The sequence below is a fragment of the Leopardus geoffroyi genome, chromosome D4 (genome assembly GCF_018350155.1).
Source record: "Leopardus geoffroyi isolate Oge1 chromosome D4, O.geoffroyi_Oge1_pat1.0, whole genome shotgun sequence".
In the NCBI taxonomy this organism is placed as follows: domain Eukaryota; kingdom Metazoa; phylum Chordata; class Mammalia; order Carnivora; family Felidae; genus Leopardus; species Leopardus geoffroyi.
Window position 1 is genome coordinate 49,943,870 of NC_059342.1, and position 24,441 is coordinate 49,968,310.

Below are 24,441 nucleotides of genomic sequence, written 5' to 3' on the forward strand. Positions count from 1 at the left end.
TCTGGAATTTATTTTTGAAAAATAAGCCATTGAAAATATCAAGTAATACACTAAAATAATATTGACAGTATGCAACAGAAAGGGAAGGCATACCTCCGCAGATAATAGAATGTATTACACAGAAATAATAATTAAAACTCCATGTCACTACTGCCCAAAAAGATACATCATTCAGTGGATTAAAGGAGAAGTATCAGAAACTGGCCCAAACATACATCAGAACTTTATTACAATTATACTTTAAAAACAATAGAAAATAATTATTTTAAATGTGGAACTGAGACTTGGTTAGCAATACAAAGACGAACAAATTGGATCCATATCTTTCTCTGAAAAGCAAAATAATCTCCCTATGGAGTAAAAATTTAAATATAAAAAAAAAATCAAAGCATAGTAAAATTAGTGTACTATATTGCACTATTATTTATCAGATCTCTCAAGAGATGATAATTTTCTGCACATTGATGAAAGAAATTGCAAAAGAAATAACTGGAGAGAGAAAAAAAATGAAGATGTCCTGGTCACATTAACTATGGAAATAAAACATTGAAAATAAAATATATGTGGTGAGAACAGGGTATCGTTAAGTAAATCGTTTTATTTCAATGTGTTAGAACTGTATGCAGACATTTGTAAATGATGATCATTAAGGGTAGGTGACATTATTGAAAGTGTTTCACAAAATATGGCAAAATTATATAGCTTTCAAAAACCATGTATACTTATTGGTAAATTCAAGAGGCAATACCTTAAATCATCTGATTAATAAGGCCCTTGAGTTTGTCCTAGGAATTAGACAAATGGTTTAATCTTTCTGAGTCCTAAGTCCTCATTAATAAAATGGGGTGAAGATTCCATGAGATAACATAACTGAAGTGATTTGGTTCATAGCCCTTGCTCAACAAATCTGTTATAATTAGGGAAAATCAAGTATCTTTCAAAAATTTCCTTAAAATTGTAAAACTACTACTTTTACACTATCTCAAAAAATTGTGAATGATAACCACAACCACCCAAATAGCATCTAAACAAATTAATGCTGGGTGATCATAAACCCTAACTCTGTACCATGCCTTCTACTCACAGTGCTTCAAATTTCCTAGCAATCAACCTAATAAAAGCAGTTATAAAAATTCACAATGTTGGTACGTTGAGCAAAGGATTAAAACTTTCCCCACCTGGGAGCGCCTGGGTTGCTCAGTTGGTTAAGGGTCCAACTCTAGATTTTGGTTCGGGTAATGAACTCATGGTTCCTGAGCTCCAGCCTGCATTGGCTCCATGCATGACGCTCGGAGCCTGCTTGGGATTCTCTCTCTCCCTCTCTGCCTCTCCCCAACTCATGCACTCTGTGCACTCTCTCTCTCTCTCAAAATAAATAAATAAACCAAAAAAAAAAAAAAAAAAACTTTCCCCATCTGTGTGAGGGTGTGACCTTTGATTCACTGCCCAGTTGTTCCCTTGGAAATGAATAAAGACGGTATGTGCCAACTATGTTATTAGACAACAGTGGTTATGATGAATAACAACCCTTGAGAGAGAGACTAATCTAGTCTGGGAGAAATATAAATCCCTGCTGTGACAGCAAACTTCGGGCTTCTCTGAATGTGGTGACTCTGGTCTGTCCCCTTATGGAGACTCTGAAAGCTATGCCAATGGAGATGTCACAAGAGAGCCTGGCTCCAGTCAGGCATGAGGTTTTTAAGTCAAGGCAACTATCCAGTGTGGATTTCATTGCTTTGTAAGTGAGTGGGTCATGGCAGCTGTGTAGACTGCTGTATGGACTGCTACAAGGACTCCAGCTGTGGCTTCATCCTACACCCTCTGATTAGACTGATGTCAAGGGTAGCCTATGAAAGTCTGTGGACTCTGAATGTCTAGTGAAATCTAAGTCAATCCCTGGTGGATGGTGGGTGTTGCAGCAAGAAAAAGAGGAATCTCATCTATCTTTGAACTGAGATAGAATGTTTTCTGGAAGTTAAAAAAAAGTGTCAAGTGTTACTCTATAGATAACTACATGTTTTGAAGGCTGTAAGAAGCAGAAGGCAGGGCGCCAGAGTGACGCAGTTGGTTAAGCGTCAGACTCCTGATTTGGGCTCAGGTCATGATTTCATGGTCATGAGATGAGCCCCACTTCAGGCTGCTTGGGATTCTGTCTCTCCCTCTCTCTCTGACCCTCTTCTACCCTCCCCCTCAAAAGAAATAAATAAACATTAAAAAAAAAAAGCAGATGGCAAAAATAACTTACAGGGATGGGGCAGCAGGGACAAAATTAAGCAACTTCTTGGGGAAAGTGCTTGTGGAGACTCTCTGGAAACAGGTTATTGAAAACTTTGATAGGTTTCTGAGACATTCCGTCTATTCCACTTGTGAATCCCTGAGGATATCACACAGGACTCCGAAGCTGGGGCTCATCACATAGCAATAGCACTCTGGGGAAGCTCTGTGTGGCACAAATAGCTATTCCTGGTGGCTTTCTTGCAACAGCCTTAGATAGACTGTGTTCATGCTTTATGCAGTTTTGTATAAAAGGCCAGCATACGTGAGTCCCAATTTCTCTCAAGAGAAAGCAGGGCTGAGACTCAGTGGGTGGCTGAAGTTAAAAAAAAAAAAAAAAAAAAAACCAGTGTGTGGTTTCCTTTGGCACATGAATAATTAATACATAATAATCATGACAATAAGTTCTACTTTTATTATATAGTTCTCCCGGCTTCTCGCCTACCTCTAGAGGAGAGAGCATTTGACTTGGGACATTACAGAAGGACACGATTTCAATAGTTTACTTTGCAAGGGAACAGAGACATTCAGGACAAGGTTATGCAGGTAGAAATAGCCTGAGGGGACTAGTGTGTGGTATGGGAAGGGTAATGGGAGATGAGGCTCACCCAAAAGCTGAGCAGAAGAAGGTAAGCAGTGGAAAGTGAGCAGAAGTTTTTCAGCTGCTCACAGGTGCAGCATAATCAGAACCAGAATTTACTGCCTACTCTGAAAACAATGTGAATGGATGGAGAAAAAAGAAGGGACATTAATGCAACCTGTTTTTCAGTAGGTGTAGAAGCTTCTTCAGAGAGCTTGCACTGAGCGTGCTGTGTATTTAAAATATGGTTAGGATTATCAGTCAGGTGTCCCCAGTCTTTCCCCTGAATCCAGCTGAGACTCCTGAGACTTAGAATCAAGCTGCCAAAGTTTGAAACCCATCATCAGAGCTTCCAAGCTTTGTATCCTCGAGAAAGTGACTTCAGCTCCCTGAGACTTGGGGAGGACATTAGATGCCAGAGGCAACAAGAATACCTACCTCATCAGGTTGTGAGGACATAGTGAGTTAACACAGGTAAAGGCCTAACAATGTGGGACACCTGGTAAGTATTTAATAAACAGTGGCTATTGTTAAAGGAGAGATGGACGCCAATTAAGTTCAGTTTTAATCATTTGGGCCCAGCTTTATAGCTTATCACCATCTATGCATCTTTGGCACATAGTAACACCCTCTTCCATATTCCTATCTTTTTGTGTCTTATGTGATGTGCCCCTAGAGATCTCCCTGCCCCAAGTGAGCACCAGTTCATTAACAATTTGGGCACGATGTTCCCACCAGAGAGAAGTTCCAAGTGTCTGTACCATATTCCTCCACGTGATCCACAAATGACACAAAATTCTTTGTCAAATGCTTTGCAAATTAAAAATAGAAAGCTTTTGGGGCGCCTGGGTGGCGCAGTCAGTTAAGCGTCCGACTTCAGCCAGGTCACGATCTCGCGGTCCGTGAGTTCGAGCCCCGCGTCGGGCTCTGGGCTGATGGCTCAGAGCCTGGAGCCTGTTTCCGATTCTGTGTCTCCCTCTCTCTCTGCCCCTCCCCCGTTCATGCTCTGTCTCTCTCTGTCCCAAAAATAAATAAACGTTGAAAAAAAAATTAAAAAAAAAAATAGAAAGCTTTTTTATTATTATTTAGACATCAGAAAATGAAATCAATTTTTGTGGTGTGACTGGATCTCATGAACCCTCAATGATATCTGGAGATCAGTGCTTTTTTTTTTTTAAGTCTTCAAAAATCTCTTAATACTCTGAGAATTTTAATAGACTCCGCTAAATTCTACCGTCCATATTCCTCAGAGCAGAGCTCTGAGTATATTCTATACGACACTCTTACTCAGACATCTGTAGTAATTGTTTCTATACAAATAGAGAACTTCAGAAACACTGAAGGGATTAGATCTAACGCATCATAAAACAGGTATGCTAAAAGGGTTAACTCTAGCAGTCCTGGTATTGGCCTGAGCTTGGTCAAGACATGAAATGTAGGGTTTTTTTTTTTAATGTTTATTTATTTATTTTGAGAGAGAGAGAGAGAGAGAGAGAGAGAGATAGAAAATGAGTGGGGGTTGGGCAGAAGGAAAACGAACGAAAGAGAATTCCAAGCAGGCTCCATGCTGTCAGCTCAAAGCCTGATGTGGGGCTTGATCCTGTGAACTGTGAAATCGTGACCTGAGCCAAAATCAAGAGTTGGACACTTAACCGACTAAGCCCCAAAATGTAGTTTTTAAGAGCATTGTTTTGGAGCAAGTTTGGGAGCAGTCTGTACCAGCCTTGTTTATTAAATGCTTATTAATTACAGCAAGATTGATGGTTTGCACCCAGTTTTCGTGTGACTCCTGGAGGACTGACACTGGGTCTCATTACAGAGCAATAATGTACCTACATACCCAGCATGTGGACTTTCTGGTCCTGAAGTGTGTCATGCTTGTGTATCTCGTTGCAGATCTGAGAGATAAGGCACCTCTGACAGGACTCTGCAGTGGGAGAACAGACTGCTACTGGCTTCTTCAATCCCTTGGCTCTGGAGCAGCCTCTGGCTGCGATGAATATACTTCCTGCCATTTTGATACAATATGCCACTGCCATTGTGTATCCTTTTCTGACGATAACCTGTAGATTCGGAAGTATGATCATTTGGGGTCTTGTGAGTTTATCATTTGCACAACAGGCAAAATAAATTGCCCCATTATGTGTTAGTTAAGGATTTTTATAAACTTAATAGGTTTCTAAAGTAATTCCATTTCTATTATTTCTATCCATGGGCTAATCAGTTATGACATATACCTACTGGAACCAAGCATCATGCAAGGTAAAACAAAAGATAAAATACTAATCAGCTCTCATCTAGACTGCAGCCCATTGCAATGGTGAAGTTGGAAGCAAGTGATCTCACTTACATGTAAATTGTTAAGCCAAGAATGTTCAGAGTCAGGATACCTGGCTGGCTCAGCCTGTAGAGCATGTGACTCTTGATCTTGGTGTCGTAAGTTTAAGCCCCATGTTGGGCATAAAGCCTACTTTAAAAATAAGTAAGTAAGTAAGTAAGTAAATAAATAAATAATAAAAAGATCATAATCCATGGTCTAGGAAGAATTCCTTACAGAGAGAGTGATTCATGGAGAGAGAAGAGGGTTGACAAAAGGTAAAGATACAATTCTCCAACATAAGAAGATGGTATATACAGAATTAGGTTCAAGTTCTGGAGCTATTATCCACACTTTTCATATGGCCCCAGACCAAACGATGTATATTTCTGAGAATTGGTTGTACAATCTAGGGAGAAAAGCTGACCTATTTGGTTCAACCTCCAAGAAAACATTCAGTTAGCAATTTCAGTTTCAATATTAAAAATTATGAACCTTATTTTATGTTCTTCATGGCACTTATTACTACCTGCAAGTATCTTAATTACATGTCTTACTGGGGCACCTGGGTGGTTCAGTGAAGGAAACAATCAGCAAAACTAAAAGGCAACTGACAGAATGGGAGAAGATATTTGCAAATGACCTATCAGATAAAGGGTTAGTATCCAAAATCTACAAAGAACTTATCAAACTCAACACCCAAAAAAACGGAGAATCCAGTGAAGAAATGGGCAAAAGACATGAATAGACACTTCTCCAAAGAAGACATCCAGATGCCCAACCAGCACATGAGAAAATGCTCAACATCACTCATCATCAGGGAAATACAAATCAAAACCACAATGAGATACCACCTGACACCTGTCAGAATGGCTAACATTAACAACTCAGGCAACAACAGATGTTGGCGAGGATGTGGAGAAAGAGGATCTCTTTTGCATTGTTGGTGGGAATGCAAGCTGGTGCAGCCACTCTGGAAAACAGTATGGAGGTTTCTCAAAAAACCAAAACTAGAACTATCCTACGACCCAGCAATTGCACTACTAGGCATTTATCCAAGGGATACAGGTGTGCTGTTTCAAAGGGACACATGCACCTCCATGTTTATAGCAGCACTATCAACAATAGCCAAAGTATGGAAAGAGCCCAAATGTCCATTGCTGGATGAATGGATAAAGAAGATGTGGTATATATATACAATGGTGTATTACTCAGCAATCAAAAAGAATGAAATCTTGCCATTTGCAATTACGTGCATGGAACTGGAGGGTATTAGGCTGAGTGAAATTAGTCAGAGAAAGACAAAAATCATATGACTTCACTCATATGAGGACTTTAAGAGACAAAACAGATGAACATAAGGGAAGGGAAACAAAAATAATATAAAAACAGGGAGGGGGGCAAAACAAAAGAGACTCATAAATATGGAGAACAAACTGAGGGTTGCTGGAGGGGTTGTGGGAGGGGGGATGGGCTAAATGGGTAAGGGGCATTAAGGAATCTACTGAAATCGTTGCTTCACTATATACTAACTAATTTGGATGTAAATTTTAAAACATAAAAAATAAAGTTAAATCAAAAAAAAAAAAAAGAAAGAACTTTTGTATCATGCCCACCAATGAATCCTTAGTGCCTAGGATAAAGTTTAACACATTGTAGATGATAAAAAAAAATAAAAATTAAAAACCATGTCATTTATTAAGTGTGCATTATACTCTAGACATTGTTATAAGTGTTTTGCACTATATAAAAATACACACACACACACACAAACACACACATATATACCACTAAGTATATGCCACACCCATATGATTCAGCTATCATCTCAAACCTCATTTTACAGATGAGGAAAGCAAGGCATTGAAGGGTTAAATTGTTCAAGGCCACACGTAATGAATGGCAGAGTAATCTGAACTCATTTAGTCTGGTTCCAGAATCTAGGCTCTTAGAAACTCTCAAAAGGAGCAGGCTAAATATCCAGATCATCTTTAAAAATCACTTATTAATCTTTGCTAAATAGTTCAGTGTTTTATTTTCTTAAGTTATTAGAAATTCAAGCATCAAGGCCTAAATTCTACCAACGTAAGCAAATGCTTTTCCAAAAGAAAGCAGATCAAGAATCCCCCATAACTTCAGATGCTTCAAGTAATTCCAATGTCACCTCTGAGAGGAATTTATTTGTGTCACACAAACAGAAGCAGGTGGCCCGGTGCAGGTGTTGTCATGTTTGTGGAGCTTTAATGAGAATGTGAGAGTTTACTGGGAAAGAGAATAACAAAAATGAGGTGTTTCTTTCTCTCCATCTCCAGCTTATCTGAGGGGGAAGAAAACAAGCGACATTACAATAATACACATGATGGAAATAGACAAGAAACTGTTTCTTCTAAGTTAAAAAGAAAACTGTGCATAATTATGAGAGCCCCTGTACCAGCAGAGGAAAGCGGAGATGGGCAATGGGCATCATAAGATGTAAAATCATAAGATGGTAATTCTAGAGAGAGGACCAGAATACCCCAAGAAGACTTGGATTTGTTTCTTACCCTATTGAACAGTTTCACCTCACAGAGAGAACGTCATGTCTCTGTAATTTCTTTTTGCAGTTCAATTCCACTTTAAATTTAAAGGGGCGCCTGGGTGGCTTGGTCAGTTAAGTATCCACTCTTGATTTTGGCTCAGGTTTCGTGAGTTCAAGCCCTGCATCGGGCTTTGTGCTGACAGCACCTAGCCCCTTGGGATTCTCTCTCTCCCTCTCTCTGCCCCTCCCCTGCTTGATCTCTCTCTCTCTCTCTCTTTCTCTCTCTCTCTCTCTCAAAACAAATAAATTAATTTTAAAAACTCTTTAAAATATCACTATTTAAAAAAACTACTAATCACCTTTAAATACCCTACAGTGTAAGTCATCCCAGACCTATAACTGATTTTCTGCCTCACGAATTCTTATAGTAAAGAGCAAATTTATTCACAGTTGAGGAAAGGACTAGGCATATCCAAATCACAAATAAGAATCATTAGGAACAAAGCAAAAACAGTTCCACCCACTTTAGGTGGCTTTTCCCTTTAGATTGTTTTTTTCTGTGTAATGAAATGAAGCCATTTATCATCAGTGTCTTGAGAAATGAAAGAAGGCTCCAATTAAATATGACTCTGTGAGTTTATGTTTTGAGCTTCCTGTACTGCTCCAAAAGAAAAGGGAAATACTTAAAATTAAAGACATACTTAGGTGCCTCAAATAAGATATACAGTACATTGCATCAGACTTAAAATAGAAATGCTGAGCGAGGCTGAAGTCAAGAGCCTGTTGGGCTCCAGGTCTGTAAGTTGACAGAAGAAACTATACCTTTGATTCCTACATTGCTGCAAAGTAACAGGGGAAAAACAGAACACTTTCAGTATAGGAAAGAGAGAACCACTGACTGCACTGAGGACTAGAGTAGGTTCATCTCCTAAAGAAGGCCCCATTGACATCCCAAGTGGTTCCAGTATTAAAGATAGTTGAAAGCCACATGTTAAAACACAGTACACACACACAAGCACGCACACACACACATGCACACACATCAACAAATTCAAAAAGTAACAGCTCCACGCTGTTTTCTGGTCCAGAGGCTACATCTTCCTTAAGACAAACATCAACAGCAAAACAAAATAGGAGCCTGAACCATCCATATGAGAGTGGGGCACTGGAAAACTAGGTGGATATAAATGTCCACCTGCTAAAGAAGGGAAGGGTATATGATGAGAATAGAAAAAGTTTAAAGAAAGGGGAAAAAAAGAAAATAATACAGAGCATGTAAGAATATAGCCCCAAACCTAACAATAGAAGAATAAATTCAGCCCCAATAAAATGGAAATACAGAGAAATCTCAGAAAAACACTAACAAATTATGTTTATGGTCTACAAATAAATGAAAGAAAGAATATTTAAAAATTACAAAAATTAAAAACTGAAAATAGGGAGATGGTAATCAAGAATAGGCAGGTATAAAAATTAGACCATTAGAAAACTCACTGTTAGTATGGATATGTTAAATAATTAATAAGGGAAATAAATTCTAGATATTTATCCTACACATCAAGTAGAGTAATATCACTTCAAGGTAGACTGTGAAGTTTAAGATGTTTACTGTAAATTCTAAAACAACTTCTAAAATAAAAAAGATTTCTAATAAGCCAAAAAGATAAAATAAAATCATAAATAACAGTCAATTCATTCAAAATAAGGCAGTGAAAGGCAAAAAAAAAAAAAAAAGAAGAAGAAACAAAGAAGAGGTGAGACAAGGAGAAAACAAATAGTCAATTGGTAGATTTAAACTTAGCCATTTAAATATTTACATTAAATGCAAATGGTCTAAACATCCTGAGACAGAACATCAGATTGCATAAAAAAGCAAGGCTAAGATAAATACCAACATTGAGAATCTCAAAATAATTATACTCTATAGAAAAAGCCGTTCAAAGTATATAATATATGATAGCATTTGTATCAAATTCTAAGAATACAAGCTAATCTATGGTGACAGCAGATCAGTAGTTGCCTGGGTAGACGGCAGGGATGTCCAGGAGGGAAGAATTACAAAGGGTCACAAGAAAATTTGGGGGAATGATAAATATATTAATTTTCTTGATTCAGAGATCTATTCATATTCCAAATTGTACACTTTACATGTAAGCAGTTTATTTTATGTGTATTTTACCTCTTTAAAACTGTTAATGAATGAATGAGTGAATGAATAATAAATAAATAAATAAATAAATAAATAAATAAATAAATAAATAAAATACTTCCAGTGCAATATTACTATCAGGTAAAACAAAAATTAAAGGCAAAATGCATTAAAAGAGATCTAGAATAATATGAAATAAGATATAAAAATAAGGCAGAAATTTACAAATTAAACATACTATAGACTGATATGCACCTAAGAACATATTTCCTAATATATAAAGCATAAACTGAAAAAATTATTAGAAGAAATTATTCATAAATATAGTGAGATAATTTAAATTTAAATAATTTAAATATAGTGAGAAATTCATAAATATAGTGAGACTAATTAAATTTAAATTTAAATTACAGAAACTAATAGGTCAATTATTAATTAATCTAACAAATGTATTTAGAAAACATTTTAAAAAATAGATTAGAAAATAAATCACACATACAAAAACTCAACCAAAATAAATATATTAGTGATCTTATCTAACTCTAAATGCTACTTAATAAAAAACATACTCTTAGAAAAGGTAAATTAAGATGCTCAACATCGCTCATCATTAGGGAAATACAAATCAAAACCACATTGAGATATCACCTCACACAGGTCAAAGTGGCTAAAATTAACAACTCAGGCAACAACAGATGTTGGCGAGGATATGGAGAAGGGAGAACCCTCTTGCACTATTGGTGGGAATGCAAACTGGTGCAGCCACTCTGGAAAACAGTGTGGAGGTTCCTCAAAAAATTAAAACTAGAATTACCCCACGACCCAGCAATAGCACTACTAGGAATTTATCCAAAGGATACAGGAATGCTGATTCATAGGGGCACATGTACTCCAGTGTTTATAGCAGCGCTATCAACAGTAGCCAAATTATGGAAAGAGCCCAAATGTCCATCAACTGATTAGATAAAGAAGATGTGGTATACATATACATGTATGTCCATATATAAATATGCACTGGGCAATGAAAAAGAATGAAATATGGCCTTTTGTAGCAACATGGATGGAACTGGAGGGTATTGTGCTAAGTGAAATAAGTCAGAAAAAGGCAGATATCATACGTTTCACTCATATATGGAATGTGAGAAACTTAGCAGAAGACCATGGGGGAAGGGAAGGGAAAAAAAATAGTTACAGAGAGGGAGGCAAATCATTAGAGATTCTTAAATACAGAAAACAAACTGAGGGTTGTTGGGGGTGGCTGGGGAAAGGGGAAAATGGTTGATGGGCACTGAGGAGGGCACTGGGTGTTGGATATAAGTGCTGAATCATGGGAATCTATTCCCAAAGCCCAGAGCACAATGTATATATACACTATATGTTAGCTAACTTGACAATAAATTATATTTTTTTAAAAATTAACTTGTAGATACTTAAAAAACATAGTCTAATTCATGAATTAAGGATGAAATTACAAAGAAAGATTTTTAAATATTCTGAAATTAGTTTAAAGAAAGAAAGTTCCTACTTCAAAATCTATAATTCAGTCAAAGAAATTCTTGGAGAAAATATGTAGCTCTAAATGTATTCCTTTAAAAAAAAATAGTGACAGTAAATCAATTTATCATTTAAAGCAACTACCGGGGCGCCTGTGTGGCGCAGTCGGTTGAGCGTCCGACTTCAGCCCGGTCACGATCTCGCGGTCCGTGAGTTCGAGCCCCACGTCAGGCTCTGGGCTGATGGCTTAGAGCCTGGAGCTTGTTTCCGATTCTGTGCCTCCCTCTCTTTCTGCCCCTCCCCCCGTTCATGCTCTGTCTCTCTCTGTCCCAAAAATAAATAAACGTTGAAAAAAAAAATAAATTAAAAAAAAAAATAAGCAACTACCCCCCCAAAAAAAATAAAAGCTAATCTGGTAAAATTAGCAGAAAATAAATTAGAAAAATAAAAGAAATTCAAAACAAAATTCAAGAAAATAACATTTTTTTTAAAAAGCATTTTTCCCCAATAAGACCAATAAAATGTGCAAATTTCTGGGAAGACTGACCAAAGGGAAAAGAAAAAAGTATGCTAAGGACTTAAAAAGAGTGATAAGTTATATTTAAAATATCTTTAGTAATAGTATTACTACAAAAAATTAAGTCAAAAAATTTTAAACTTGATAATTTTCATTAAAAAATATTGATTATATAAAGTAAAATATTCTAAAACCTGATTTTTAAAAGTCACAAAGAATGAAGTGAAGGTAAAAAGTATCTCTTAACAAAATGCCAGGCTAAAATAGTTTTTCAGAAATAGGTCATCTTTATTTCATAAAAAGAAATTTAAAAAAATGGAAAAATAAGAATCACAACATGAACTATAATACAAAGAATGAAAACTAGTCATTTCAGTAAGTGCAAAAGAAAAAAATGCTGACATAAATAGTGAGTTAGGCTTAGAATGAGATGTCCTTAAATTTACAAAGGGTCTCAATCAAAGAGAGCAAAAGGTAATCACATATTAAATGATGAGAATATATAAATTCTCCCACAAACACTAGGATAAGGCAAGGATATTTGTTTTTATCATGAGTAGTCAACATGTAATAAAGTCCCTAAACAATAAAAAAAAAAAAGTAAGAAAGATAAAAATTGACGAGAGGAAAAGAGAAGACATTGCCATTATATGTTGGCAAAAATATAGAGAGAGACATAAAAAATCCAAGGAACTTAATAGAAAAATATTAGAAACAGTTCTATAAAATTGCTAAATATATCATCAATACGTTGTGTTAAATATCCTCAATTACCAATTTTGTTAAAGCAGCATAAATGTTTTAAGATAAAATCAAATATAACTCTCAAAAATTAAAAAGAAAAAGGTAATTTTTCTGATAGGAGAAAAATGAGTAAGTACAAGGACCAAGCCAGGATCATAAACACCTGGTTAATAGAGGTGACAGAAAGAGCAGACAATGTTAGAGGACCACTGATTGTCTGGTACAGTGCCTGAGAGGCTCATATGAACACACAACATCTTTGGTATAGAAACCAGCAATTATGAGAGATTTTATAAGTTCCTGGGTGGGTGTAGGGGGAGTACAGAGGCTAAATTTCACATGTAAAGAATCAAGAATCAGAATACCAGGCTTACACTTTTTAACCATAACAAAATGAAGTCTAAAAGACAGTATATGGATACCTTACACATTCCAAGGTAAAAATATTTACAATCTTGAATTTTATACTCAGGCAAACTATTAAACATTTGTGAGGTTAACTACTGGAGAATGTGTTCAAACAAAATACAGTAGTCAATCAAAAAAACAGTGTAGATATACAAAGTAGAAAGGCTTTAATAAAGGGAATTAGAAAATTACACAACCAATGAAAATGCTGGGAAAGTGGGTTTCAGAGAAAGTGGTAGGAATTTCATTTCAGTTACTTGCAGCCCCCAGGGTGATTCTCAAGAGCTTCCCAATTTCTATTTTCTTTCATGTTTATTTATTTATTTTGAGACGGAGAGAGAGAAAGCGCACACATGTGCACAGGGGTCAGGGCAGAGAGAGGGAGAGAGAGAATCCCAAGCAGGCTTCGTGCCGTTAGTGCAGAGCCCGAGGCAAGGCTCAATCTCACAAACCGTGAGATCACGACCTGAGCTGAAATCAAGAGTCAGATGCTCAACCAACTGAGCCACCCAGGTGCCCCAAGAGCTTCCCATTTCTACCTATAGTCTACATGTGACTGCCACTAGAGAATAATGTCTTCTGTTTTGCCTTCTAAAAAAAGTTCATGAAAATACTTCTGTTTTGTAGACTTTAACCCAAAATTATGAGAAGAAGAATTCTGGAAAATGGAGTTTCAAGCTCCTGCCATGCAAGGCAGAGGAAAATATAAAAAAGGATGAGAGGGGCACCTGGGTGGCTCAGTCAGTTAAGCATCCAATTCTTGATTTCGGCTCAGGTCATGATCTCAAAAGTAGTGAGACTGAGCCCCATGGTGGGGCTCTGTGCTGGGCGTGGAGTCTGCTTGGAATTCTTTCTCTCCATCTCCCTCTGCTCCTCCCCTACTCACATTCTCTCTCTTTCCCAAAATAAATAAATAAAATTAAAAAAAAAAAAAAAAAAAGCATGACAGTGATGTTGCATATACAACAGACAATCTTTCACAGGGAGAGGAAGATCCGGGACCTAGAACAGGCCAACAGGAGAGAAGGGAGGCGGATTCCCAGGATGATAATAAAGATAAATCTGGGAGGACAGCAAAACAGCAGGTCCGGTACAGATCAAACAAGAGGGCCAAGGAATCTAGGAATGATATTACTGAGAGAAAAATAAATGACAATTCTTGAAATGAGAAATGAGAATGACTCAGCTATGAGCAACATTTATACAGTCCAAATAATGTAAGCTAAAAATCAGCATTCGATTTAGTATGATCAAAATCATAAGTAATTCAAATGTTTAAAGCAGATATCGATAAATTTCAGCATATTCAGAGAATGAAATACTATACAGCAATTAGTGATTAAACTAGACATCTCTGTATTGACATGGTTAAATCTCACCCACGTGAGATTGATTATGAAAAAAGCAAGTTGAAGTACATAACTATTTACGGAAATACTTAAAACAATATCATCCACTGTTTGTGATTACATACATATTAATTAAAAAGTAAAAAATATGGATTGGATATTCATAAAATTTATGATGCAGTTGGATAAAAGGAAACAAAGACGAAAAGAGAAAGGTATTATTTTCTGATAAGGGGAATATATCTGTGGTTACTTTTTTTTTCCATCATTTGAAACAAATATTACCTATAATGTACTCACCTTGGTTAGTGAGTACATGGTGTTTGTTGCAGTGTCCTTTATATAGTTCTGTGTTATTTTCTGAATTGAAAACAAAGATCAAAAAGCAGTTTGCCTTTTCAGCTCCTTGATAGCCACAGAAGTCATGTCTTTAGGAAACAACTCAGGAGAAATGCAGTCTATCATTTTGTGATTAAGCAATTTAGATCAGCTTTTTCTATTTGAGAACTTTCTGAACTTAAGTCTCATAAGTGAGTGCAGTAAACATCACTACTGGCTATTAATAGCTCTGCCTCCTACAGGGCACATCCTCCCATTAAGAACACTTTCCTCTGTCAGACCAAGGTAGTGACAATAATAACAAACATTTCTATACAATTTGCCAAGCACTTGCAGAGCTAACTTTTACTGGGAGTTTAATGTGCCCGGAAGTGTTCGGTGCTTTCACATCCATCATCTTATATGACCTCCTCAGAGCCCTATAGCATAACATAATAAAAGAAATGCAAGCTTTAGAACAGGTGAATTGGAGTCCAACACTTTGTTCCATCCCTCACACTCCGTGTGACCCTGGAGCTACAAAATATCTCTGAGCCAGTTTTCTCAGATACTAAATGAAGAGAATTGGTCTGCCTTAACGTAATGGTAAAGGTCAAGTGCAACGACATCTATGAGGAACCTAGCATGATACCTGAGTAGGACCTCAATAAATGTTACCTCCCCATTTTACAGACAAAGGGACCAAAGTTCTGAGGGGTTCAGTGATGTGACCTCGGCCACACAAAAACAATAGAATCAAGGAAGCATGGCAGTTAAGAGCATGGACTTTAGAGCCAGGTCACTTGGGGTTCAGATCCCATCTCTGTCACTTACCAGCTATGTAACTGTAGGCAGGTTGTTTAATTTCATTAGGTCTCAGTTTCCTCATATGTAAAAAATGAAAGGAAGTGTAGAGCTGCTCCTGCCACAGCTCTCTAGCTGCCTCAGCCAGCAGGGCTGATGGTATGTGGACACTATGGTGTTGGGGGTGTTTTGCATCTGTTACTATTAAGTTTTAGGAGGAGAGTGGTGCCTAAAAGAAAGAGAGGTAAAGTGTCATCAACATCTTTAATTCCTACCTTCCCGCAGGTGATGCTCTTTTCAGCTCTTTTGTATGTTTTTTTTTTGTTCAGAAGTTTCAACGGAGCCAATCAGCAAGTTCACAGGAGCTAAATCTTAAGACTGAACTACAATAATAAGCTCACATGTTTGCACTGAAACAGGGACAAGTCTCTGTTCTTCCGTGACATGTCCTTTTCCCTTTTCCCAGCAGCGATGAGGACTGGCTGGCACCAAGTCCCCATTACCCTCTTCCTGAAGGGCATGCATAACTCACTTAATTGCTTCACACTACAGTACACTGCTATTTAGAACCAGTCTGTTTCTTTCCGTTGTAACAGCATGGAAATAAATAAGCAATTTTCATACATTAGGAAACATGAGCATGCCAGAGTCTAATTCATACTTATGTGATTAATAAACCAGAGCACTTAGATGAAATACACCGCGCCACACAAACACTGCTCCATTAGAGCAGTCGTCTGGGTGTGAGATATTACCCGCAGTGGTCTCACTGCTGGACCCAGTAAACAGCCCCAATATGGAAACTCATGGAACTTTCCTAGGGTGGAAGCTTTCTTTTAGGTTGAAAAATGAAGGGTGAGGAATGGAGAGCCAACTTTCCTGCTTCTGTAAGTGGTATTGGCTTCACCTAAGCCATGAGCCGGCTGCATGAGTCTGAGCAAATATATTTTCTGTGCCTTGTTTATTAATGGACAGAAAAGCTAGCCTGAAAATGAAATTGATTTTATTCACTTAGGATTTTATACTCCATTGCACAACCACAACCCAGCAAATTCTTCATTAAGAGAGATAATTACTTTAATGAAGATTAAATATAATTTAAAATTCACATTTATCTTTATCTACCTAAAGCAGGTCAGAATTAACCTAAAATGGTTAGGGAAGTGGCAAGAATGGGTTTCTCCAAAAAGTCTCCATCTGTCTACAGAGTGATGGGTCTGATCTGACAGCCATCCCTGCCTTCCCCCTTTCTCTTCTTCTTCTCATTTCATCCATTAGTAGCTCCCACATCAAGCCCAGATCAGACCTTCTGCTTTCTAATAATCCTAATTTGGGGATGTTTGGCAGAGGCAACAGGATAGCAGCAATTAATATCTAGGATGCTCAATGATCTCTGAAAAGCCGAATCTATGATGGGCATATGGGGGGGAAACATTAAGATCAGAGAAATGGCAGGTTGATTTTAGAAATATCCTCCTTCCTTGGGGCGCCTGGGTGGCGCAGTCGGTTGGGCGTCCGACTTCAGCCAGGTCACGATCTCGCCGTCCGTGAGTTCGAGCCCCGCGTCAGGCTCTGGGCTGATGGCTCAGAGCCTGGAGCCTGTTTCCGATTCTGTGTCTCCCTCTCTCTCTGCCCCTCCCCCGTTCATGCTCTGTCTCTCTCTGTCCCAAAAATAAATAAACGTTGAAAAAAAAAAAAAAAAAAAGAAATATCCTCCTTCCTTGAGGCAGAGTGTTTTCTACTCCACCTGCCAAAGATAGGAAGCCAAGAATGATATTAAACTGATTGGTATTACTCATCATTTCAGGTGGTGTTAGAATTGTTCTTCATTAATGGCATTTGAGCATTACTGTGGAAAGAGGCTAGAAGACAAAACAAAAGACTTTAACTTTAGCTTCTCCCCTTATCAAATGTATGACTTTAAAAACGTTTCTTGGGGCGCCTGGGTGGCGCAGTCGGTTAAGCGTCCGACTTCAGCCAGGTCACGATCTCGCGGTCCGTGAGTTCAAGCCCCGCGTCGGGCTCTGGGCTGATGGCTCAGAGCCTGGAGCCTGTTTCCGATTCTGTGTCTCCCTCTCTCTCTGCCCCTCCCCCGTTCATGCTGTGTCTCTCTCTGTCCCAAAAATAAATAAACGTTGAAAAAAAAAAAATTTAAAAACGTTTCTTAACTTCTCTGAGTCTGGGACCCCTCGTTTGTAAGATGTGACAAACACTGCCCACCTTGAGTTCAGAGACTTTGAGCACCAGGCATTAGTGAATACTCATAAATAGAATAAGCTTCCTTGCTGTACGTAGGTTTTCTTCTAAAAGCTCCAAAACACCACACCAGTGACCCCAGTTATCCCTAGGTGACAGCAACACTTGATTCTGCAGAAGTGACTGGTGAGTTTCAGCCCAGGCTCTTGCTGTTCCTGACCTAAGAAGTGTCACAGAGTAAAGGAGTGGCACAGGGAAGCCCAGGCTTGTCACACCCCCTGGCACAGATAGGCACAGCCCTGCATGCCTCATCGTTCGTTTTGCAAGGAGGAAAACTAAGTCTAGTGCGGTGGGAAGTACGACTGGCTTCCAGATGCAGTATTTCAACGAATAGCTCTCATTCACTGAATACCGCTGGGACATGACACATTACATACATTATCTTATTTAATTAGAGTGACTGTGTAATTTATCATCCACATCAGGACACGTTCGGAGTTCAAAGGGAATGGTATAAATAATTACATCAAGTCAACGAGTGTAAACCTGGATGGTCCTGGGCAAACTGATTATACGGTTGCCCCATGTTTAATCCATGTAATCACTCTGTGAGCTAGAAAACATTCTCTATTTTACAGAAGGAAACAACTGCTCAGAGAGGTTAAAAGCAGCAGGCCCAAGGACACACAGACTATCAGGTTGGCAGACCCAAGGTTGGAACCTCAGCTTGTAAGATACTACAGCTCGTTTCCTCTAACATACTCCCTCCTTGAAACCCTTTAGTCACGGTATCAGCTGCCAAATAACAGCATTAATTTTGTTTTGAAAGCCTGCCTTTATTGAGTGAATAACATATTTAAAGTGCTGGGTCATGACTTCCAAATGATATCCCAAAAAAGGGCAAAAATGGGTGAAGAGAGAGCAAAATGATGTCAGTAAAAGCAGTCATATCCGAATAAGCACCCAGCTCTTTCTGAGGCTCCACACCGCCTGAATACCAAAAGCCTGAGCTAAGGCTTATTCAAGCATGGAGAATGATAGACAACAGGGCCAGACATCCATAGGCCTCCTTCCCCATGTGCTGGCCTATATTCTCATGCACCCAATGAGTCCCTTGATCTATGTCAATTTGCTACTGATATTTAATGATCTGCAGTCACAAATAAATTTGATTTATTTCTATAACATGCCAGGAGCTATTCTTTCACCTGGAGCTTAATAGATATAAAAATGTAGAGAGACAGTCAACAGTCAGTTCTCTCCACAGGGTTTCTGTAGGTGAAATAAATGGGTGCCACACTCTCATCCTTTGGCCCACCTGCCAGTCACTGAGTTTTCCTGATCTCTAAACACCAGAAGGGTGGCGAGAGGGTCAGGCCTGGTTCAGAAGCTCACTGCATTGGCTGAGACAATAGAATTTATTCTAGCAGAGAAACAAAAGCTCAAGTCAGTCATAGATGCCAAGCACCCTCAGTCATAATCCCTAATGAAAGACCATCTGCAGAGACCAAGCATGCTCCTGACCCCAGGAGGGGCTGACCAGGTATTTTAATGATTCAATAAGAGATCCCAGCTTGGAACATAATAAGAAATCCTAAGCCAGAATTCAACTCCATTTCTCAGAAAGTGCGTGACCTCAACATGGCACCCACCCACTCTGAGCTTCAGATTTCCCAACAATAAAACACTGCTTCTCAAATGTTCGTGGGCATAGCCATCACCTGTAGGGCTTGTTAAGCTCGAGGAGATATAATTCGGGCCCAGTTTGTTAAGACATATTTCAGGGGCCCTCCCTTAGAGATTCTGATGTATTAGGTCTAGGGCAGAGTCAGAGAATTTGCATGTCTGATAAGTCTCCACGTCATGGTGATAAGGAGGATGTCCACCGACCACACTTTGAGTAGTACCAAACCGTATCAGTAATGCCAACCTCACAGTGTGTGTGAAGATACGAAGAAGTGCTGATTCTCAGCACAGCCGCTGACTCGAAACGCCTCCCGGTGAGCATGCATACATTGAAGAGATGAAGAGCAAAAGTCCAAGAGTATTCATAGGAAGAAAACCTGGGGACATTTAATCATTTTGAATATGCCAGGCACAAGATTTAATTACATTCCAATCCCTCTTGTTAGAATACATTCTCTGTGGCATTACAAACGGGGTCCCAGGCTCAAATGGTGAACTTACCCAAAGACCTCCTACTTCCATGGGGCTTTTTAAACACAAAGCACAAGTTTTTGCTCAAAACATCCATCCGCCCCTTTAGCTCAGCTGCATCTCCATGGCATCCAAATCCTACTTAAAATCATCTTGACTACTACTTAAAAAAAAAAAAAAACACATAAATCTTCCCATTGGAACAGCTCTCAAGCAATAGGGGAAGAGATATTTACTTTGCTGAAAACAGGAGTCCCCAGTCAACCCCATGATCAGCTGGAGTCCTTCAGTCTGTCCTTGTCTAATGCAGCACAGTAATCAGGGAACCCGCCTCCCTCCTCCTCCTCCCTCCCTCCCCTCCCTGCATTCCGGCTTTCTCTCTTCACGACATTATTTAATCTCTCGGTTGCAGCTTCTTGGGATTAGCTACAGCATCTATTAATAGTTTTCCTTCTGTTTACAGTTCCAAGGGGAGAAAAATGGCTCATTCCTCTTCTCCAATCTTGAAGATATGTCTTATTGCAGCAGGAGGAAGATGCACAAGCCCCGTGAATAACCTATTTCCACAATCATTCCACTGTAAAGATGCTAATGTGCTTCTATGCCGAATGGATCCATTTAATAGGCAGAACAAGTTGGATATAAACTCTTTAATTGCTTTCAGCACACCGATTATCTTCCTGTGTCACCTATTGTATAATGCAAAAATGTTAACAAAAGCACTTACTGAAGACATTATTGGGAATTAAAAAACAAAGAACCATCAGTTGTCACTAAATATGCCTTTCATGTTCCCAAATGAAATGCATTTGCGCACTCAAGAAATAAGATAGAAATGTGCAGGCCTGCCATTGTCAGATGCAAACATCTTCATTAGATTTTGATCCAGCTGCTGCAAGATCTATAAAAAGAGCTATCAAAGCCTGCAACTCATTATTGGTTATTTCAGGAAAACTTCAAAAAACCATCCCTAAACCTGCACTGATCTTTTCTGACAATTTCCCTGGCCGGGCAGTTTGTTTGCAAAGAGTGGCATTAAAAATCTTCTGCCAAGCTGGCCCCTGGAAATGGTACCTGGAAAGACTCGGTGCCTGTGGCTGTTAAAGAGAAGCCACAATTGCAGAGCCGACCCGTATTCCTGGACACGAGCTGTAAATCTCTATCACACCCCCCCCCCACCCCCTGCCCAAAATCTCCTGTTCTGACCTAACTTTATCTCCTTAAAAGCATATAAGTGAAAGTAGCCAAATTCGGGTCTTTATAGACCAAAACGGAAAGATTAATATATGAGATGTCTCATAACATCCTTTCTCTGCTGCAATAAATCTTCCTATGTATATTGGCAGTCAGCTCATTTCTAGCATGTTATTTTCTGCAGAGGCCATTTTAAAAGAGGAAAAAGACTAGTCAAGGGAATCGGTGGGGAAGGGGAAGAAGAAAGAAAAGAAAGAAAAGGAATGGGAAAGAGTCAGGGTTCTGGGGAAAGGGTATAGAGAAGGTTAAAGGGAGCAAAACGGTAAATGTCGAAATTACCTACTGTTCTTCCTTTGAATTCTGTTGAAACAGAAGGGATCCTACAAAGACCTGAATAACATTCATATAAATCACAGACCCTGGCGTCTTGACTTGAGGACCTCTTCAGTCAGGCCCAGGTCTCCAGAGGCTTCTTATGGATACAAAACAACTCACAGAAAACACCTGTCAGAGATGTCACTGTCATTTAGGAAGGACCCTTTCCCCCCTCGGTCTATATGTCTCCCTATTTATGACAAAGAGAAATGCAAATTGTGATCACTATTATCCAACCTCAGTAAACAGGTAGGGAAGGATACATGGGTCCTTAACAAAATCTGCTTTAAAGATTTTTGACTTTGCCTTTAATCTACCCACTAAATTGTCTGTTTTATGTTCAAAAGTAAATTGAAATGCTCAAAATATTGATGTAATATCATATCCATTATTTGAACTAGGTACAAGAGCTCATTTGGGGATCCGTTTATTGTCTTTATATTGTTATTAAAACTATTACCCAAATCCTAACGCTCTGGAGACCCACAATATATTCTTTCCTGCATATACCATCCTTATTCCTTCCAAACATTTCCTTTTCTGTGCTCTCTTCGCCAGCACATATACTAAAACTGGAATAACATACAGAGAAGGTTAGCATGGTCCCTGTGCAAATTCATGACCCATTCCATATTTTTCTCAATTAAAAAATAATAAAGTTTATTAATTTTTTTAAGAAGCAGTTTTAAGGTGACCTTTTCTGTGGTGCCTTGGCAATCATCTTCCCTCCTGCCGACTCCTTTAGTCAATGGAGTCACACTGATAAGAGCAGAGAGATTGAGGTCCACACGTCCTCACAAGAGGGGGATTTTGAGTTGGGAACCTGCTGCACCCAGAGACTCTTTCTAAAATGTGAATCTGATCATGAGACTCCCCTGTGTAACACCATTCAGTGATTTCGTATTGCCCTTCAGATAAAATCACATTCCTGCTGTGTGGCTACTGGCAAGTTATTAAACTTCTTTCTGGCTCAATTTCCTCTTGTATAAAATGGTGATAATAATCGTGAGGAAAATGTATGTAAGGCACTTAGCACAAAGTTAATAAATGCTCACTATTATTATTATTGATGTTATCTCACGGGCCACATTCATTCTCAGTTCCCTCCTCACTGTCTTACAGCTGTATTCAACACTGAGTTTCCCAACTCCCATGAGCTTTCTAGCCTTTATGCCATGACCTGTGACATTCTTTCTGTTTGCAACACCCTCTTCCTCTTCCTGGCCTTTGGCCAGTTTTATTGCTATGCATTTATAAACTGTCAGCTTAAGTGCATATTATCAAGATGGCCTTCCCTGACCCCAAGGTCCTGCATACAATGCATACTTCCTCTACAGTAATATACATCATACATTACTATAACATTTTGCTTGACTGAAATATCCATAAAGGACCCAAGGTTAGATTTGCCTTGCTCACCACTTTATATTTCAGTAGCAAGCACCAGTAGCAAGGGTAGACTGGATTATAATGCAACTGAAAAAGAAATCTTAATAGATTACAATGACAGAAGATTAGTCCTTGATCACACTAAAATAATCACAGGACAGCTCCACAGTGTTTTCATGCTGAGTCCCAAGCTGATGGATGCCCCACACCTTGGCACATTGTTGATCCCGTGGTAGAGAGAAAGGGAACACAGTCATTATTCACTGCCTCTCTTAAAACTTCCATGCAGAGGTGGCATCTAATTCCTCGTCACATTTTATTGGCTGGGGCAAGTCACGGGGCAGAGCCTGATGTCAATCAGGTGGGGAATCCTTATGCAGAAAAGGCACTACAAAGAGGGAAACTACTGTGTTCAGTGAACTGTACTAGATGCTACAACAGAGCTCGACACGTTAGTTCAATAAAATATTTCTTTGCCACAAGCTGACAAACATAAAACCCACACCAATTAAAATCTTGCCAGAAACTTCTCTTATTCAGAGATATTCATTTCTTGACATCTTTGACTTTCAAAATCATTCTTCTTTCAGTCACGGGGCCATGTTTTCTGCCACTGGCACCAGATGCATATCTATGTGGTCACAATTTACAAACCATACCAGGACACCACTTTTGAGTAAGGAATAATTAGGTACAACAATATCAACACCATCCTCATAATTTGTGTACTCTATGCAAGCTGTTAATATGGGCAAGATGAGATAATGTCCAGTCTCACAGGACTAGACCGTCAAAAGGGAACCTTTGAAATCAGTCTCTCTAACCTCTTAGATGAGACCCCCAAAATAAGCTGGGTGACTTATGAAATAGTATCAGAGCCAGGATTAAAATGTGAATCACAAATTTTTAAACAAGTGTTCTTTTAATTATAGCATAGCTTTGCCATAAGGAATGTGACCAAATGTGAATGATTGGAAGAGATCACCATTTAACAGATGAGGATACCGACACCCATGGGGGTGAAGTGACTTTCTCAAAGTTACCCCACATTATTAGTTCTATTTTGGTTGGCCACACCAAACCTTAAAGCAACCAAAGTTGTTTCAGCATCTAGGATATCACCTGCTCTTCACTGAAGGCTCAAAGAAACATTTCTTGAATTAAATCAAACCAAACTGATTGAATTGAGCTCAACTGAAATCACACAAAACGTGAAGATGTATTTTTTCCCACTAATGTAACCCTTATTTTCATTTCCCCTGTTGTTTTAAGCTTGCCAGACCAACACATTACACACCAACAACTATGACTTTGCTAGTTTCTCCTCTACAATATCCTTTTTCTATGTTCCTTCCATATTTATAACCACCGTTCTTCTTTGAGCAGAAACAGATTAATATCTGGAAATCTTGTCATCTCATGACATTTACAGAACAACATAGGATCTGGAAAGCAAAATCACCGATAACAAGGGCCCTTGGAAGATCATTAGACAAAGAACTTTGTTCCCTCTGAGCTAAGCAGGTCAGCTAAAAAGTGACATAACACAGATGTTCCTAAACCACAGGAACAAATGCCATTAAGTTACTGTCTCCCAACAACTAAGTAATATGTACGAGGAGTAAGAATTAAATTTGGAGAGGGAATACAGATTCTGG

At 38.7% G+C, this 24,441-nt stretch overlaps 1 pseudogene; it reads left to right on the plus strand.

The window, feature by feature from the left end:
- Positions 1–21,936: 21,936 nt before the first annotated feature.
- LOC123593889 lies at positions 21,937–22,032 on the plus strand (annotated as a pseudogene).
- Positions 22,033–24,441: the final 2,409 nt, after the last annotated feature.